This window comes from Monodelphis domestica, chromosome 3 (assembly GCF_027887165.1).
Source record: "Monodelphis domestica isolate mMonDom1 chromosome 3, mMonDom1.pri, whole genome shotgun sequence".
Taxonomy (NCBI): domain Eukaryota; kingdom Metazoa; phylum Chordata; class Mammalia; order Didelphimorphia; family Didelphidae; genus Monodelphis; species Monodelphis domestica.
Window position 1 is genome coordinate 123,287,948 of NC_077229.1, and position 14,022 is coordinate 123,301,969.

At 44.6% G+C, this 14,022-nt stretch overlaps 1 protein-coding gene across 3 annotated transcripts in view; it reads left to right on the forward strand.

The window, feature by feature from the left end:
* Nucleotides 1-4,594: 4,594 nt before the first annotated feature.
* Nucleotides 4,595-14,022, forward strand: part of ST3GAL1 (ST3 beta-galactoside alpha-2,3-sialyltransferase 1) — a 139,209-nt gene continuing 129,781 nt past the window's right edge. For 2 of the 3 annotated variants that reach the window (XM_056823032.1, XM_056823034.1), the window contains exon 1: nucleotides 4,595-5,286. The gene's annotated coding sequence lies outside the window, so the exon portion shown is untranslated. Of the gene's footprint in view, nucleotides 5,287-5,834; nucleotides 6,178-14,022 lie in introns of those variants that run through there. The other variant, XM_056823033.1, reaches the window with a different exon arrangement.

Here is a 14,022-nt window from a genome sequence, read left to right on the forward strand (position 1 = left end):
GGGTAATGATTTTTGTTTCCAATGAATAATGTTTGGAAATGACCAGAGGAAAAGCAACTGCTTGATTACATGGGTCTAGGGGATATGATGATATGATTGGGGATGTAGACTAAAGGAACATCCTAGTGCAAACATCAACAGCATGGAAATAGGTTCTGATCAAGGTCACATGTAATACCCAGTGGAATTGCCTTTGGGCTATGGGAAGGGCGGGAGGAATAGAATATGATTTTTGTAACCAAGGAATGTTTGAAATTGACCAAATAAACTTAAAAAAAATTGAGTTCAGACACTTTTTATCTGTGTGTTAAATTAATTAGTTAAATTTTATCACTTAATCCCAGTTGCCTAGCCCTTACCAACCTTCTTCTGCCTTAGAACTAATAATTAGTATCAATTTTAAGACAAAGTAAGAATTTAAGAAGAAAGAATGATAGGAGATGGGATCTAGTTATATTTTTTTCTCAGATTTTAAAAGGCAGGTATGCTACAGTTTTGGATCCTGGTGGGCCAGGGAGACGGCTTGAGGTTACAAGTCATCTTCATGAGGACCATTTCTTCAGAAAAGGAGATAGCAAACATAGGATGGTCACTCTAAATGCTGGGCTTAGATTCAGGAAGAGACAGGTTTGAAGCTTACCCTGGGTGGCCATGGGTAAGTTATAGTTATTTAATTGCTTGTTTGGTGTTCAAAGTCCTTCAAGGCTTAAAGCTGTCCCCTCCCCTGTCCACTTTTCTTACCCCTTACCCACCCCACCCCCTCCTCATCCACTCTGGTAGGCCTTTAATAAATGCTTTTCGACTGATTGATTGAATTTCTCTGAGCCTTGGATTTCCTCATCTGCAAAATGGGGGTAATAATAATGTGGCACCTACTTCATAGGGTTGTTGTGAGGTTAAACCAAAGTGGCTTTACAAAACACACTACAAGGGTGATGCAAATGTCAGCTATTATTTTTTTTAAATAACCCTTACCTTTTGTTTTACAATCAAAACTAAGGCATAAAAGCAGTAAGAGATAGGCTTCTGGAATTAAGTGACTTCCTGAGGGTCACACTTCTAGAAAGAGTCCAAGGCCACATTTGAACCCATGTCTTCCCAATTCAAGGCCTGGTACTCTAACCATAATGTTACCTCACTGCTCCATCAACAATTATTCTTTTTAAAAAAGAAATTTAAAACCCTTACCTTCTTTCTTAGAACGAATACTGTATGTTGGGCAAAGGGGGCTAAGTGATTGCTCAGAGTCACACAGCTAGGAAGTGTCTGAGGGCAGATTTGAACCCAGGACCTCTTGTCTCTAAGCCTGGCTCTCAATGCACTGAGCCACCCAGTTGCCCCCAACAATTATTCTTAAAAAGGCCAAAATCAAGGATCCTGACTCCTGAGAGTCACTGCAATTAGGTAAGGGGATCAAAGACACCAAAGATAAACTCAGGTACAATGTGCTTCCTTGGGACAGCTAAGAAACCAATGTTCTTCCTTGCTTTGCTGCAGTCACAAAATATGGGATAACAGCCCACTGATATTTTTCCATTTTTGTATGTGCCAAGAACTAGGTACACAGAGAGGGGAAAGATGATGAAATTAATTTTTTTTTTATTACTATTACTGAGGTTTTCTATTTTTTTTTCTTCTCAAAATGGGGAAAGGTTCACACATAATTATAGGAACTTGAGAACTCTGTGTATAGAAACTCCCAATAATAAGTATTACCAATTGTCCCCTGCAGGTGTTCATTCTGAGGCACAGCCCAATTGAGCCCTATAGTTAGAACCATACCTATGAATATAATAGATAGCATTTTGTACACACATCAAGTAAATTTGCTGCCTGGAAGAGCTCTGTGTTCTTAACTGCATCAGGATTCTTCTCTTCCTGGAATATTACAGACCAATCAGGAAGAAATAAAGAAGATCACACAGCAATACTGTGAAAATACCATTTTTATTAGAAATTCAATTGGATAAATAAAGGTTGGTTATGCTAATGTACAGAGACAGTCATATAAATTTAAAGGGAGAAAGGGTATAAAATTTTAACCACCTGCCCTGCCTAGACAGTAATGTTAAGGCTAGAGACATTTCATGTCTTGGAGCCCTGGATTTAGAAATTCAAAGACCTGGAGTCTTACCCCGCTGCTCAAACTTTATTATTTTGGTGACTACGAACAAGTCATTTAGCCTATTCTTGCTTGTTTCCCTACCTATAAAATGAAAGGGTTGGGTTAGGTGATCTCTAAGGTTTTAGAGAGCACTAAGTCCAATGGTCCTCATGACCAGGAATGAGATCTTGGGTTAAAATCCTGACTCTGCTATTTATTATTGCCTCTGATTCACTTTATCTCTTTGAGACTTAGTTTCCTTATCTATAAAAGTAGGGGATAATAGTTGCAATGCTTCTACTCCACAGGTTTATTGAGAAAATCAAATGAGATAAGGGAAGTAAAGTGCTATACATATACCTATCTATTTTAGAGGAAGCAAATATTTTCATGTATTTAATAATAATAACTAATATAGCAATTACTATATGCTGTACTGCTTTACAAATATTATCTCAAGATCCTCATAACAATACTAGGAGGTAAGTTCAATTATCATCCCCATTTTGTAGATGGGGAGACTGGGATAAACAGGAGTTAAGTGATTTGCCCATGGTCACAAAGTTAGTAAGCATCTGGGATCTGTATTTAAACTCAGGTCTTTCCTAGTCTAAGATCAGTGTTCTATACATTGGGCCAGTGGTTTAATGAGGATTTCCCTGGAGCACCTAAAAAGTTTGGCCCATCTGGAAAATTAAGTCGCTCAAGGATCAGTCTCAGAAGTGCAATATAGTCCTTGTTCCTACCAGTAAATGCCCTTAATCTATCCCCGATTTACCCCATCCCCTTCTCCAAACACTCTCCAGTAGTTCTGGGAAGGATGAAGTTAGATTAGTCACAGGGCAGAAGCCTTACCCAGGAAATTGAGAGGGCTAGAGGAGGGGGCTTGGCTTTTCACCTAACTCCTAAGAAATCAATTTCCTGGTCCCAATTCAAAAGAGTGACTATTCAGGGCGTCTCCTCCTAAAAACCAAACAAGAAAAAATAGGTCTACCACCATCGAAACAACAAAAAACTCTCAGAGCCCCAAGGGGAGCTTAGTCACCACAGTGCAGGTCCATTCCATGTCTGGCTGTTCACAGACAATGAGGTCTTATTGAACCCTGCTTTTCCTTTGGATCTGAGGTTTTCTCTCCCCCTCATAGAAATACAGAAACATAGAAATGTTTCTGAGATTCTCTCCTTCACTATTCCTCCCGGCCAGCCCATTCCTATTTCTATCTTTATGTCTTTCCATCTCTTGTTTCTCACTTTTCGTTAATCTCTGGCTGCAATCTCTTCTCTTTCTCTGCCAGTCTCCCCGTGGTTTCTTGGTCGGTCTTTCTCTGTCTGTCTGTCTGTCTGTCTGTCTGTCTGTCTGTCTGTCTGTCTGTCTGTCTGTCTGTCTCTCTCTCTTTCTTCCTTTCTTTCTCTCCTGCCTTACTCTCTCCCTTCCTTCATTCCTTTCCTTCCTTCCTCTCTCTATCTCCTCCCCCCCTCCCCTTTTCCATAGAGGCAGGTTTTAGAAATTGATTTACAGAAGTAATTAAAGTCAAAAGAATTCATTACTAACCCTGTTTGGCTGTTTTTCCCCCTCCCCCACGACATTGCTCATTCGAAAGTATGATCTGGAAAAATACCGTAGCCAGCAGATATGAGCTACACATACAGTACAGGATTTTTTTTCACCAGTAAATTGTTCATTTTAATTCATGAAGGGTTTCGCAATATTTTGTAAATGAATCCTACTCTCCCCCCAATACTCACCCTACCAGTCACTTTTAGGGGAATCTCTAGGGCACCCACGGGTGCCCCATGTTAAAGACCTCAGCATCTCAGGGTTGAGACTTGTGTGGCCGGGGGCTAGGGCTGGGGATGGATGCTAGGCTCGAAACAGCCTTTTGAAACCTCATCTCCTAGTCTCTTTTCTCCCCACGACGTGCTCACCCTCAGCCTCTGAGCCTCCTCTGTCTCACGTAGTGCTGGCTTTACTGCAGGTCTGATCCCTGTACTTCCAGGAACAAATGTTTGCCATTCCGACGTCTCCGATCTCCTCGGTGTTTGTGGTCATTCACTTCCTGACTTGTCCCTTTATTCGGTCTCCAGTCTCCAATTGCTCGCCCTTTCCCTATTCTCTCAGACCTACTGCTCCACCACTTTCCAACCCCCCACCCGATCTGGATCTCCCGGATTCTGGTCTCCACGCTCTGTCTACTCCAGCCTGGGGATACTCCTATCCCCATTCACCCTGCGTCTCAGCAAGTTCCCCTACCCCCACCCCAAACCCCAGCTCCGGTTTCTCAGGACACGTCTCACCGCCTGGTTATAATCTGAGGCCAATCCCAACCCAACCTAGTAGACTTCACCTCTCTATCTTTGCGGGGTCTTCTCATCGCGCGCGCGCGCACGTGGGTCCGCCTGGCCCCTGCCCTCCCACTTTAGCTCCTCCCGCGCGTGTTGGGTGCGTGTGTATTTGTGCACGAGTGTGTGTCTGTGTGTCGGTGTGTGCCTGCGTCCGCAGCTGAGGAGGAGCCAGACCCGTGGTGTTTAGTTCGCTCCCTCCCATCCACGTGGCTCCGGGAGTGCTATATTAGGTTCGCAGGAAGCCAGCCCAGAGAGAAAGCCGAGCCGGGGGTTCGGGGGGCGGGGGGGAGAAGCCCGGCGGACGCCGAGGCAGGCGGAGGGGAAGAGGGAGAAGGAGGAGGAAGAGGAGGTCTCAGCGTGTTTGCTACTCACGAGTGGCGCGCTCTCAGAGTCTCTCTCACTTACTCCTTTCCTTCGTAGGGCTCTCCACTTGCCCGAGGAAGCCGACTCCTCCCTACCTACCCTCCCCCAAAAACCCCACGAGACCTCCTCCCCTCTCCCACTTAAAGCCCCGGGAAGGTGTTCCGGGGACCGCTCCCACCCCCAGCCCCAGCCCCAGCCCCGCCTCCACCCCCGCCCCTAGGCTCCCTGGGCTCCTGCTTGCTCTTACTCCCCCACTATGCCTGACAGTTTCGACACTTGGCAAAGACAAAGAGCAAGAGACCACGGGGAGGAGAAAAAGGAGGGAGAGATGGAAGGGGTTATGTGAAATTTGAGTGTCCAGGACCTCACTCCCCTCTCTCCAGCCCAGAGCTACCCCACCCCCTGCCCCCACATCTACACATCCATTCACCCACCCACCGGACCAGTCCACGAAACTCTCCACGCCGCCGGCCACGGTGAGTGTCGCCGCCGTTAGTGCTGCTTGCCTTGGGGAGAGGGGAGAACTGGGCTCCAATGCGCAGCTGGGGGGGTGGGGGGGGGGCGGCTGGGGGAGACTGGGAAGAGAAGAGTCTGGGGGTTCACTACACGTGTGCATTTGGGAGCTCCTGATGGTCCACAGTGTTTCCTTGTCTGGGACAATCTGCTGTTCGCCCCCAATGCTGGGACACCCGGGAGGGCGTTAGGGATTCGGGAAACGGCCAGGGGAACTAGTCTGGGAGAGATGGCATGGGTACCGGTGGGCACAGAGGGAAGGACTAAAAGACATGAGGAAGTGGGGAGACTGATATAGTTAGAACACGCGGAACTGGCTGTGGGTGAAGAGAGAGAGAAACACTGGATAGAAACTCCCAGTAGATTGAACTGGGGAAACGGGACAGTAGAGGGGTTACTGGGAAACTGGGAGTGGGCTGGGGCAGGATCACGGAGGAGGCAGTGAGCAAACTACCAGATACCACTGTCTTTAACCTCACACTCTGCTCCCCTTCTTGAAATCAATCTTTAGGAGAGAAGGGAAGCAGCGCCTCCTTCCAGGGGTACGTGAGTGGTAGAGTGAAGGCAGGGAATGGAAAGCCCACTGTCACCCAGGGCACCGGGAGTTCCAGATCCCAGAATCGCCCGGACAGGATGCGGTCTCAGGACTGGGGTGGCTGTGACAGGAGGGGGAAGGAAAGGCAGAGACAACAGGGAAGTCTGGATTGATTCAACCCCCCCCCCCCCCCCATTAAAAATACCTTCTGCGAGGAAGCAGAGAGAAGCCTCCGGGCTCCTCTCCCTTCATCCCATTCCAGTTGGGGCAGAAGTGACAAGTTCGGTGCCTCTGGAGATAGAGGAGTGGAACGAACTGGGTAGGGAGAAAGGGGGAAGATGTTCCCGGCACTGCGAGCGGTCGGTGACGGAGCGTGGGGTCTCTGTGTGTGTCCAGACTGGAGGAGAGGGGAAATGGGATGAGGGTTTCGCCTAAGCAAAAAAAAAAAAGCAAAAAAAAAAGCCTCTCGGGTTCTGCTTAACCCAAACTCAGCATCGCCTACCCCGTCTCCGTTAGGTGAAGCAAGCGTCCGCTCAGAAAAGCACAGGAAAGCCCAGTAATTTAGCAATTTTCTCTCTCATTCCCTTCTTCCAATCTCCGTTTCCCTCCCTCTCACCCACCCCCTTCCACTCGTTTACCCTGGAGTTTGATTTCCTCGGGGGACAGGGAAGGGGACGACACTTCGCAGTTTGGCTGCCTGTGGAGGCTGGTAGGTGTGACCCAGTGAAAGCTGGGGCTGGAAGCGCCCAACTGTGGCGCAACTCTGAGAGTTTGACTTCTCTAGTCTGGCAAGACCAAGGGGACTGGGATGTTGAAATTTCCAGCGGGAAAACGGAGCAGATTTTTTTTTTTAATGGAGATTTAAAGATGTAGATCTCCTCATCTCTTGCTCAGAACGAGCTATGTGTGCGCTCTCTTCATTCCTGGGAAAGGGGATTTGACCCCTACATCCCACTTCTTCCCTGAACCTCCCTGGCCGTTTCTTCAAACAACCAACCAGACCCACCACCTCTTCTCCACGAAAGAAAGGAAGAAAGGAAGAAAGGAAGGAAGAAAGGAAGAAAGGAAGAAAGGAAGAAAGGAAGAAAGGAAGAAAGAAAGAAAGAAAGAAAGAAAGAAAGAAAGAAAGAAAGAAAGAAAGAAAGAAAGAAAGAAAGAAAGAAAGAAAGAAAGAAAGAAAGAAAGAAAGAAAGAAAGAAAGAAAGAAAGAAAGAAAGAAAGAATCCTAGGAAAGAAAGATTCCTAGAGTTCATGCCTGAGGTTAGCGGAGGGAGATAACTGGGTGTAGACACTAGTGGTAGAGTGGTGGAGGGCTTCTTGCTTATCTTTTCTCCCAGCTGGTTTAGCTCCCTGTTTATTGAGCTTCTTTTAGGAGAGCAGAGGGGGGACCTCTTGGGGGGGAGGGGGATCGTATTTAATAGATTTAGTTTAAGTTTATTTGGTCTAGTTCAAGTTTCAAATTGTAGCCGAGATGACCTTGAACAAATCACTTCCCTTTCAATCTTTGTTCTCTCACTTGTAAAGGAATAGGGTGAGACTAGGTGACCTCTAAAGTACCTTCCAGCTCTCACTTAGTCTATTATCCTTCTGGGTTGAGTGACCACAAACTTAATCTTAATCTCTCTCCTTTCTCTAATGGGAAGCCTTTAAATGCTATGCTCTCTACCTCCAGGGTTTTTTTGTTTGTTTTGTTTTTTTTCCCAGAAAAGCATTTTGTAAACGTTAAAGTGCCTAGTAAATGTGAATTACTCTTACTGAACTTTGGTAGAACTGATTCCATCTTCCCTCTTTTCCTAAGAAATGTTTGGGCTTCAGGGCAAAAAGAATTTGGGTCTGGGAAAGCAAAGAGATTCTGCTAGAGTTTCTTTAAGAAGGCCAGTTGTAGGTCTTGAGAATCTCACCTTTTTTACCACTGAGAAAAGTAAAGTCTAGGGAAGTGAGAAGTGATTTACAAGGCCACTTTTGAGTTTATTAGTCTCCTTCAATTTAGATAAGTAGGTTGTTTTGAACAAGTTTTCATAGTATTTTCTTTTTTGTTTGTTTTTTACTTCCCTGTACTCTAGCTCTTAAATCCCCCTTTCTGGAGGAACTTGGAAGAATCCTGTGGCTATTTCCGCATTGGATCTTTCCAGTCCTAGTTAGATAGTCTAAGCCTATTAGCATGCTTAGCACTCTCTGAATTGTGTTGGGAGTCAGTCGGGGCTCCTGGAGAGGTATATGCATGGATGTCTTGTTTAATCCAAGACAATTGTAGCTTTTAGACTCTGTAGAACTTCTTCCCTTTTCAGATCTATGGGGATGTAGGAGAAGACACACATGATGCCTTGAACTAAGAAGTAGACAAAAGACAGAAGGATGAGGGAACTCGAAATTTTTTTTGTTTGTTTGTTTGTTTGTTTTTTGTGCATCTGAGCCTTGGCTAAAGAAATCATTGGAATTCCATAACCTCCATATTTTACTTCTGTCCCACTCACCCAGTTTGGACCCAGTTTGCATTCTCTGCAGTAGCCTTCCTGTACTAACTGTAGGGAAGGGAGGAGAGAAAGATCTCAGTTTGATTAAAGTAGACCACCTCTCTGGGATTCTGCTGGGTAGAATGCTCTCTTTGGCCTGTGTCTATTGGATTGAGATGGAAGCTTCCTCCCCACAGCTACCAAAAGCTAGGGCTAGGGTGGTACAAACGGGGAGGGGGAGGCAAGAATCCTGGAGTGATTTTTTGAGAGAAGCCTGGGACAGTTTCCTACCCTCTTGGGGTAGAATAACAGACATTATCTAGTTTCATCCTCATACTTCTAGGCAGGACTATAGTTTACAGATTAGAAGGCATATTAAATTTTGACCTACCAATTCTGGGGGGATGCTTTGGCTGGGGTACAACTTTGCTGTGAAAAAAAATTCAAGTTCAGAAAACCCCTCCCTCAAAAAATCATAGCAACCCACCCCCAAACTTGTCTCTTCCTGTATTTACTTTTTTAGTGGGGTTTCAGATCCTTATCTACCCTTTTTTTTTTACCTTGGTCACCTCTCCTGCAGTAGAGGTAAACAGGAAACAACTAAAAGGTAGAGAGAAGTTTCTTCAAAAAGGTGCTGTAAATCGGGAGAGCATGTCCTTTGTTGTAGGTTTGTTTTCTATTTCTTTTTTTTTGGTCTTTCAATGCAAATGAAGCTTTTGTTGATAAATGTAGAATTGACAGTATTAAAACTTGAGACTGGTGCTCCTGCTCTTTTCTATGGAACCAAATTGTTCCGTTCTCATGCAGTTCTTCCTTTAGCTTAGAAGAGTTTCAAAGACTTTACCCAAGATAGCAGCAGTAGCCTGCCCCCTTTTGGGTGTGAAGAGATCTAACAAAGATTCTTTAAATCTTAAAGGTTTGGGCACTATCTGTGCTGAGCTCCAGAACTTTAGGTCTCCCAATTGTCTCAATATGTTTTATTTCAGTTGCACACATACACACACACATCCCATACACCCACACCTACAAATACCTAAATCTTTGTGTTAGCCAGGGAGGTATAACTTTGTAAATTTGCAAGGTTTTCTAGTATTGTCTGTTGGTACTTTTGCTTCTGGACACCATGGATCAGAGAAGGAAATGAACTGATTGTTAGGATAATTGAATTATATTCCTAGATCTTCCAGGGAAAGAAGATGAATTCTTTATACCCTAGGCTGGTGAGTTTGACTCAGATCCCTGGGGAACTTTTGGAATGCATTATCATAGGGACAACTGGTAAACTCTTAGGGAAATAGTGATCATAGATTTTTAGAGCTCACTAACAAGGCAGGGGAATTTCTAGGTCCTGGGGAACCAGAGTTTCAGATATCAATTCTGCTACATACTGCATATGTGATTCTAAGTACTTCAAATCTATGGGAATCCTTTCTTCATTTGTAAAATTAGGGACTGGGCTATGTAATCTCTACGGTGCCTTCAAGTTCTGGATCCTGTGAATTTTTTTAATGTAAAAGTATAGTGAAATTCATACTGAAACTGGGACTCAGGAGATCTGGACTTCATTTCAATGTCTGTTGCTAATTTGTTTTCAAAATTATTGATTTCCCATGTAATTCTATGTATTTTATTTTATGTATTTAAAAACATGATTCTGAGAAAAGGTTCATGCATAGGCTTCACCAAATTGTTCAAGGGGTTCAAGACAAAGGTTAAGAACTTCTAGGTGGGATGATTTAAGGAGTTCTTCCTAACTTTAACAATCGGTTAAATTTATAACACAGGCAATGAGGAATCCAAAAAAGGCACCAGCTCATCTCTCCTGCTTTTCTTGTATTTAAAATGGACAAACACATGCTGCAGAATTATGCAGAGCTGTTTGAAAGATTAAATTCAAAGTGTTAGGATTAGTAAATGGAGGTCTAAAGTGGAGTGCCCCTCTGCTCTGTCCTGGGCTCTGTGTTTTTCAATTTTTTATTACTTTTTAATAAATTTATCAAGGATATATACATGAAGGTTACTGAATCAACCCTAACCTTAGCTCTAAATATTATGGTTCTGTTGTTCTAGATAATCCTTAAGGCCTTCTCCAGTGCTAAAGTCTATGATTTTACTTAAGAGCTACCTTTCTTCAAGGGATTTGAGCTTAACTGCACCATTGTAACACAAAATTAGTCATCAGGATTATAAAATAATAGAGTTAGTCATTGCCCTCAATTCTAAGTAATCTTTCCTACTTAATGATATTCATAGTACTTTATATCTCTCTTTTGTGCTTATCAGGTTTTATTTTGTCTTGTGGTTATATATTGAACCTACTTTTGACCCAATAATGTTCTAATTTCCTTGAGTATATGTGGCCCAGTTTATTAGTGTTTTATCTTTCATAATACCACCAGCATGGCCCCAAAAGCAGTACTTTAGTTTTCCCAAGATAATAATTCAAACTTTGTTTTTTTCTAAAAGTTCAAACATTAAGAAATAACATTTTCATAATCAAAAAGAAAATAACAGTAAAGAGGATTACATATGAAACTATGAATTTCTTTTATATATATAATGTCTTTTTCAAAGCACATAAATTCAACATGTTAGTTCCTGAGCTATTCTTTTTGTCTGTCTTCCTCTACATTATATTCTATTTTGGGCATTAAAAAATGCTTCATTGTCATTCTTAATATCTTTACCTTTTTTGGGTCACCAACAGCAACTATCCCCCTTTTCCAACCCTCCAACAAAAATTCCTTCTTTGTAACAAACAAAGTTAAATAAAACAAGCCAACACACTGACCATATCTCTAATGGAATGTCTCAGTCTGCACCTTTCTGCCAAGAAGTAGGAAAACATGATTCATTTAGGAACAGTTTTCTGAAATTGTGGTTGGCAATTGCTTTGATAAGAGTTCTTAAGCCTTTCAAAATTGTTTTCCTTTGCAGTGTTGTAGTTATTAAATAAATTTGTTCTATTAGTTCTGCTCACCTCACTCTGTATCAGTTCATACAGATCTTCCTCAGTTTCTCAAAATTTGGCATTTCTTGTGGTACAATGCTAATTCATGACATTCATGAGCCATCATTTGTTCATTAATTTTCTATCTGTTGTTATATCCCCTTAGTTTCTCTTTTCTTATTACAACAAAAAGTAGTGCTTAAATATTTTTGTATGCACAATAACTTTCCCTATTGCTATGCTGTATTTGAGGTAGATATATATGGCAGTCCTATGATTGGATCTTGGCTACTCTGTTAGGTACAAGGCAGGTCAGTAAATAATAGGCTCTTAAGAGAGGTGTGTTGTAAGCTGTTGATCAATAGTGGATTCTTCTCCTGCCAATCTGGACCGCTCCTCACTTTGGGGGGTTAGAAATCTTCCCTCCACTCAGGAACTCAATTACACTCATGTTTGATGTAGGGAAAGGTCTGTAGGTTGAGTAATCCCAGTCTTAATCCGGCACTGGATGTTGTCATTGAGAGTTAAGAGCCGAAGAAGTCTCTTTTGTTCTAGTGTGAGAAGCAGTTCATAGAATGGAAAGATTGCTGAACCCTGGGTCAGAAGATGGGGTTCAGATCCAGGGCAAATCACATCACCTTCCATCCTGCCCTGGAAAATGGCCCATATGACAGGGTGGTGGTGTAGAAAGGACTTGATGTACCTTTAAACTCGATAGAAACATTATTCATTTTTAATTAAGTCTTGGGAGGAGGCTGACTGGGTGACAAAGGCAAAATCAACAGCTGAATCAGCAGCTTCAATGATACCTTTATTAAGAGCCCATCAGGGTAGCTGGGTGGCTCAGTGGATAGAAAACTAGACCTAGAGATGAAGGTCCTGGGTTCAATTGAGGCCTCAGACATTGCCCAACTGTGTGACTGTGGTCAAGTCACTTAACCCCAATTGCCTTGCCCCTACTGCTCTTCTGTCTTGCAGCTGATACTTCATTTTAATTCTAAGACAGAAGGTTAGGGCTGTTTTTTTAAAGTCCCCTATTATTGGGGTACACATGGGGTTATCGCTGATTAATATTGAGGGAGCCCCAAGCAGGGAGCTACTCAGTACAACACATATCACTGTAGAACATCTGGCCAACAGACCCCTGTCAGGAAACATGAACGTGTCAACACCCAACACTTAGATTCCAGGAGAAAGTAGTACCGATGCCCAAAACATAGATTCCAGGAGAACTTGTGGGCCACATATGGTGGTCAGTGATATGCTGACAGGCTTCGGGTATAAAAGACTCTGCACTCACAACTGCAGGCGGAACTCTTGTGCTGAGCTTTCCCTGGCGCGTACCAGAATAAAGGACCCTTCTGCTTAATTGCATTGTCTGTGGGTCTTTCCTTGGTGGTGGGCGACGTACTGGACCCTAACATTTGGGGGCTCGTCCGTCTGCCTCGTCCCCACCTTGGAACCCCTGGACAAAAGGGCAAAAGGCACTGCGTTGGCCCGGACCTTCAGGTGAGCCGAGTGGGGTGTGAGAGTGTGTGTGAGTGTGGTGACCGGATGTGTATGGGGGAGAAGAGGACCCTCAGTGAGCATATGGCTTAGTGAATGACACGTGCCTGCGATTTAAACAGGACATTCTATGCCAAGCTCTGAGGCCCATCCCGTTCTGGGGTGAGGGGGCTTGCCCCCGCGGCATCGGTCCAACCCTCCCACCTGTTTCCGAGTGCGGACTTGGGAGTACCGCAGTTCTGTGTCCTTCGCGAGAAGGCCAGTCGGGAAACTAAGGAAGTGTCTGTGATCAGCGGGGAGGGAAAGGATTCGGTCCAGGGCAGGTGCCGAGATTGGAACTTTCAGGTGGTTTGAGGCCCCTGAGGACAGAGGTCTGACTCTGTCGTACGAAGTTAAAGTCTCTGTCAGGTTGAGAGAGCCCTGGGTGTGGAGCTCCGTGTCTCCGCTAGGTGGCAACTGCTCTCAACTGGCTTAAAGGGAAAGGGGTTCAAGTCCCCTTTTGGGAAGATACTGCACCCCTAAGGGAGACCGGGGGACGCCCCGCAATCTCTAGGTGATTTTTACAGCCCCAGGAGACCCTCATAAACACACTGGGTCTTTTTGGTTGCACAGGAGAGACTGGGCAGCCAGCCTCTGACGAGCGGTCGCCGGCATCAGAATTCTTTTCTCTTTCCGGTATCACCCCCCTCCTAATCCTAGTCTCTGTTACCTATCTCCTCATCCTCTCCTTAACCTCAGGACCCAATATGGGTCAAAGCCAGTCCACCCCCCTGGACCTGGTCCTCCAACATTATGATGACTTTAAGTCACGAGCTGAAAACCTAAGCCTGATAGTTTGGGAAGGTTTCAGACTCTCTGTAATGTAGAGTGGCCCACTTTTGGGTGCGGGTGGCCCCGCAGGCATGTGTCATTCACTAAGGAGGTACTTGGCAGAACAGTATCATCTCTGCCATCCGGGGGTGGATCCTCCTCCCTGGACCAGAAGGGCACCCAGATCAGGTTCCTTATATTTTGACCTGGCAAGAATTAGCCCTAGAACCCCCAACTTGGCTGAAACCTTATACAGAGGCTGCCCACGTCCTAGTGGCTTCACTAGACGATAAGAGCAAATCCAGGGAACAGCCTGAGAAACCTGATCTTGAAAAGCCCTGTCCTCCTCCAATCCTCCCGCCACCCGAGGAACCCCTCCCTGACCCACCTCTACCGCCCCCTCCCTATAACTCCCAGTTGTACCCTCCCCTCCTCCTTGATGGAA